Source organism: Crassostrea angulata, chromosome 7 (assembly GCF_025612915.1).
Source record: "Crassostrea angulata isolate pt1a10 chromosome 7, ASM2561291v2, whole genome shotgun sequence".
Lineage (NCBI taxonomy): Eukaryota > Metazoa > Mollusca > Bivalvia > Ostreida > Ostreidae > Magallana > Magallana angulata.
This window is the reverse complement of record NC_069117.1, coordinates 42,790,956-42,796,889: the sequence shown is the minus strand read 5'-3', so window position 1 is coordinate 42,796,889 and position 5,934 is coordinate 42,790,956.

The window sequence follows — 5,934 nt, the reverse complement described above, 5'->3', positions numbered from 1 at the left end:
TGGCTTTAATGAAATGAACTAGTAAATGTGTTACTTTATTATGTACTTCAATTTGATCCCGAGATTAATTATGTTCTTGTTTTAACAAACTGCATACATTTTATCATATATTCTCTCTATCTTGAGTCGATATGGTTTTTAGCTCACCTGAGCTGAAAGCTCAAGTGAGCTGTTCTGATCACATTTTGTCTGTCGTCCGTCTGTCCGTCCGTCCGTCTGTCCGTAAACTTTTCACATTTTCAACATCTTCTCAAGAACTACTGGGCCAATTTCACAAATCATCCTTAGGCAAAGAGGATTCAAAGTTGTGAAAATTAAGGGGCCACACCCGTTTTCAAGGGGAGATAATTAGGTATTAATGAAAAATTTCGAGAAATTTTCAAAAATCTTCTTCTCACGAACCATAAAGCCAGGAAATCTGAAACTTGTGTGGATGCATCCTCAGGTAGTGTAGATTCAAAGTTGTGAAATTCATGACCCCCGGGGGGTAGGGTGGGGCCACAATGGGGGCTCGAAGTTTTACATAGGAATATATAGAGTAAATCTTTAAAAATCTTCTTCTCAGAAACTAATCAGCCAGGAAAGCTGAAACTTGTGTGGAAGCATCCTCAAGAAGTGTAGATTTAAAGTTGTGAAAATCATGAACCCCAGGGGTAGGTTGGGGCCACAATGGGGGGGGGTCAAAGTTTTATATAGGAATATATAGAGTAAATCTTTAAAAATCTTCTTCTCAGAAACTAATCAGCTAGGAAAGCTGAAACTTGTGTGGAAGCATCCTCAGGTAGTGTAGATTCAAAGTTGTGAAAATCATGACCCCCGGGGGTAGGGTGGGGCCACAATTGGGGCTCGAAGTTTTACATAGTAATATATAGAGAGAATCTTTAAAAATCTTCTTCTCAGAAACTAATCAGCCAGGAAAGCTGAAACTTGTGTGAAAGGATCCCCAGGTAGTGTAGATTCAAAGTTGTGAAAATCATGATCCCTGGGGGTAGGGTGGGGCACAATGGAGGGTCGAAGTTTTACATAGGAATATATAGAGTAAATCTTTAAAAATCTTCTTCTCAGAAACTAATCAGCCAGGAAAGCTGAAACTTGTGTGGAAGCATTCCCACGTAATGTAGATTCAAAGTTGTGAAAATCATGACCCCCGGGGATAGGGTGGGGCCACAATGGGGCTCGAAGTTTTACATAGGAATATATAGAGTAAATCTTTAAACTTTATATCCCATACATAAACAATTATTAAGAATCTTTTTGAGAACTGCAATACTCATAATGTGATATGACTATAAAATCAGCCTGTTAGAAAACGGACTAATGATTATAAACATAAGAATATCCAGGGGGTAAAATGGATTTTATTTATACAGGATCTACATGTATTATTGTACATTGTCCAGATAGTTTGTATTATGACTCCATTAAGCTGATTTTATCATACCTATTGTTCCTCAGGTGAGCGATGTGGCCCATGGGCCTCTTGTTTTAATAAACTGTTTTACTGAAAGGCTTGGTGTTTTTTTTCTTCTGTTAATTAAACTGGTCACATATAGCGAATATTGCAGAAAAAAATTACAACTAGTGTAATCCGCTTCACTTTCACATTTCGTATAAAATACTTAATAATGCATTTAACTGTTTATAGTTGCACCCAATTCTCTTATTTTGAAATAGGAGACGCATGACAATTGTCTTCATAGGCAATCGGACTTTTTATACATAGAAGTAGTCTATTCTATCAAGGTGAACACCTTGCACAATTTTTCAACATATTCATCCCGATACTTGCATGTTGTTTGTGATGCAAAAGTCTTGTAGTCATTTATATTTAAAGGAGATACATTTTACAATTATTGCTGTTTTTAAGGTCAATACAATGATTTAGATGATTGGCTCATATCCAACTATGTTGAAAAAACCCAGAACGTTATATTAACCTGCAATAGACCTAGGAGGTCAATATAAAATTTGAATTTCTCTACATATGAGTAAAAATAGATCTTCCAGTGAAATATCGCGTTTCTCAATTTGTCCGGTTATGGCTTCATACTAAAATCTTCGCTTGATAACTATGGAACGCCATAGCTGCCTTAAGGTCAATTTCATATTATATGAACTGGTATTTTATTTATATGCAATAGTAATATCATTATATGCAGTGGTAACATCATTATATGCAGTACTAACATCATTATATGCAGTGCTTACATCATTATATACTATTATTTCACCATTATATTCAGGGGTAAAATCTTTATATGAAGTGGTAACATTATTACGTTATGTCGTAATATCATAATGTGCAGTAGTTTATTCATTATATGCTATGAATAAATCTTTATATGATATGATAAACTCATTTCATACAGAGCTAAACTCATAATGAACTATTGTTCAATCGTTATGTTATATGGTACACTCTTCATGTGCTGTTGCAAAATCCTTTTATGCAGTGCAACTTCTTGACATTAGGTGATAAGTTCATTATATGCAGTACTAACATCATGTTATGGTGTATTAAAACCATTATGTATGGTGGTAAAACCTTTATGTATTGTGGTGAAAGCTTTACATGCAATTGTAAATCCTTTATATGATGTGACAATTTTATAATATGCCGTTGTTGAGTCATTATATTATGAGGTCAGTTCTTTACATGATTTAATCATTTCATTATATGGAGTGGTAACTTCTTTATATGCAGTCGTAACTCTTTATGATGAGGTTGTAAACTGGTTCTCGCTGAAAAGTTTTAATGGGGAAGGGGTCCAGTTTTATTTTGAAAGAGATGCCGCGCGGCGTTCATTGTGACGATGCACATTTCCTGGTCAACTTGTCGTTTGTTTTGAAGAGAGAGAGAGAGAGAGAGAGAGAGAGAGAGAGAGAGAGAGAGTTTATCTGTCCTTTCACATCGATATCATAATATCAATCATTGAACCCATTTTGTGTGAAAAATCGAATGTATTATTAGTAGAGTATGCTTTTAATTTAAGAGTAAAACAAATTACAAAAAATGAAGCAAGCGTTTTAAAATCAAAGCCGAAAGACCTTTGTTTCAATGTACCAGGTAGATGCTACTCATCGCTGATTAATGCCTCCAACACAAAAGGAATAGACAAATTTTTATTCATAGACATAAATAAAAATTATTTTTCATTTTTCTTAAAATTAATTTGATTTTTAAGAAATAATAAAGAAATTGGTTGGTCTTAACCTCTTTTTATGATTGTTTCATCCACTGTATAAAATTTAAGCTCACCGGGCATGTATATTTGTATTTTAAATTCTACAAAGAAGGTGTTGCAGTTCCTGTGCTATTTTCCATAAAGCTGTTGCAGATATCTTCATATCATTTAATAGGACCATTTTATACGCAGATCAATACAAAATTTTCGGTGGGGGGGGGGGGGGGTGCGATGAATACTGAAGTTTGCCGAAGGGGTGGGGGGAGGTGGGTCCGAGGCAAAGGACTATGTGCGGTATGGTCAAATATCTGCTCCCAATTTCAACCAATTTTTAAATAGTACCGTATGAAAATGAAATCTTCACAAATCATTGTAAAAAGGATGCCTATAACTTTAATCTTGGTTTTAGTCATCATTGCTCACTCGCTGTTTATCTATGACGTCACTTAAATGACCTAATTCCCGCAAATTTGCAAACAAATGAAGATATTCTCATTTTTGCTCTATATTTTGCATTCGGAAGTATAGAGCGCAGGTCTGCTCAAGTGCGATTTTAACATATGTTTTTCTTCAGATAGTTATACATATTATACTAAAAAATGGTACTTGAGCAAGCCTGCGCTCGATGTTTCCCAGTCGAAAAACCATCGGAAAACACCCATATTTTGCTACAAAACATCAATTTATCAAAATAATGCAATATTCATGACGTCTTTTCCACATTATGACGTCACTGTGGTGATAATCTTTTACACCTTTATTTCCAATAGGATTTTAACTATCTTTCACCTTATTTTAAAGCTCTTTCTAAAACTTTGATTTTGGGGGGGCAAAAATGGCATAAAACCGCTCTTGGTCCTTTTTGGAAATTTCATGGAAATTTTAATTTTTCTGGGGCGGGGTCCTCCCCGCGATCCACCCCACCCCCGTTCAAGACCCCCATGCATTAAACAAATTGTAAAATGGTTTCACTGAAAAATGTGACTGGTTTCATGGCAAATCCGATTTTTGTTTCAAAGAGGCATATTTTTAAAGATTGAACTTCGAAAGAAAACCTCCGAAGTTAAAGAACGGTGTTTAAATCTTAGCAAACTTCATCGTGTCTAGTATAGCCGAGTGGTTACGCAGGATGTCCGAATGATCACCGAGACTAACTTCTTGGTATTTTTTAAATTAATTTTTGAAAAGGTAATACCCCTATTCCCATTCTTTTGAAAATAAATGATGTCGGGATAAATAAGTTTCAAAACGCTTGTCATTGTAATATTTTACATGTGTGCTGATTTTTTCAACGTTACTGACTTTGTTCACATTATAAACATTTGTAGCTGCAGATCTGTAGCTCTCTGGTTGAAAAAATTCGGATTTCAACCAGAGAGCTACAGATCTGCAGCTAAAACATTTGCTGCTGAACGAGGAAGTAACGCATTAATCGATAAAGTTCATGTATTTTTTTTTTGTAAAATATGTCGTTTTCAAAATATATATACATATTGTTCGACATCGTTAAAAGCAAGCCGTGCAATAATGTATGAATCAGCAAAATACGGATAAGTTTGTTCCAAGCACCACGGTTTATATGGATGCTATTAAAATTATTTTAAATAACATTCAAGAGCAAAGTAACTCCTCAATTTAAACGTTTTTGAAGAGACAGAATTAGATTTATTAATTCAAAAAGTTCCAAAGAATTACATATTTAAAACACGATAGCAAGTAGAAATCAAATTGTTCTATGTTAATATCAAGATACATAAAGTGATCTTCCTAACTGTATGCGCGGATCTAGAAGCAGAGGGGGGTATTAAATTTCTACAAAGTACAACCATTATATTTTTGAAATTTATTTTACTTTTAAAATTAAACGCTTACTCTTCTAAAAATTCATTCGATTTATCACACATCGATGTATCAAGAACAGAGAATATCTCTCTCTCTCTCTCTCTCTCTCTCTCTCTCTCTCTCTCTCTCTCTCTCTCTCCCTCTCTCTCTCTCTCTTCAAAACAAACGACAAGTTGACCAGGAAATGTGCATCGTCACAATGAACGCCGCGCGGCATCTTTTTCAAAATAAAACTGGACCTCTTCCCCATTAAAACTTTTCAGCGAGAACCAGTTTACAACCTCATCATAAAGAGTTACGACTGCATAAGTTACCACTCCATATAATGAAATGATCACATCATGTAAAGAACTGACCTCATAATATTATGACTCAACAACGGCATATTATAAAATTGTCACATCATATAAAGGATTTACAATTGCATGTAAAGCTTTCACCACAATACATAAAGGTTTTACCACCATACATAATGGTTTAAATACACCATAACATGATGTTAGTACTGCATATAATGAACTTATCACCTAATGTCAAGAAGTTGCACTGCATAAAAGGATTTTGCAACAGCACATGAAGAGTGTACCATATAACATAACGATTGAACAATAGTTCATTATGAGTTTAGCTCTGTATGAAATGAGTTTATCATATCATATAAAGATTTATTCATAGCATATAATGGATAAACTACTGCACATTATGATCTTACGACATAACGTAATAATGTTACCACTTCATATAAAGATTTTACCCCTGAATATAATGGTGAAATAACAGTATATAATGATGTTAGCACTGCATATAATGATTTTAGCACTGCATATAATGATATTACTATTGCATATAAAAAATATACCAGTTCATATAATATGAAATTGACCTTAAGGCAGCTATGGCATTCCAT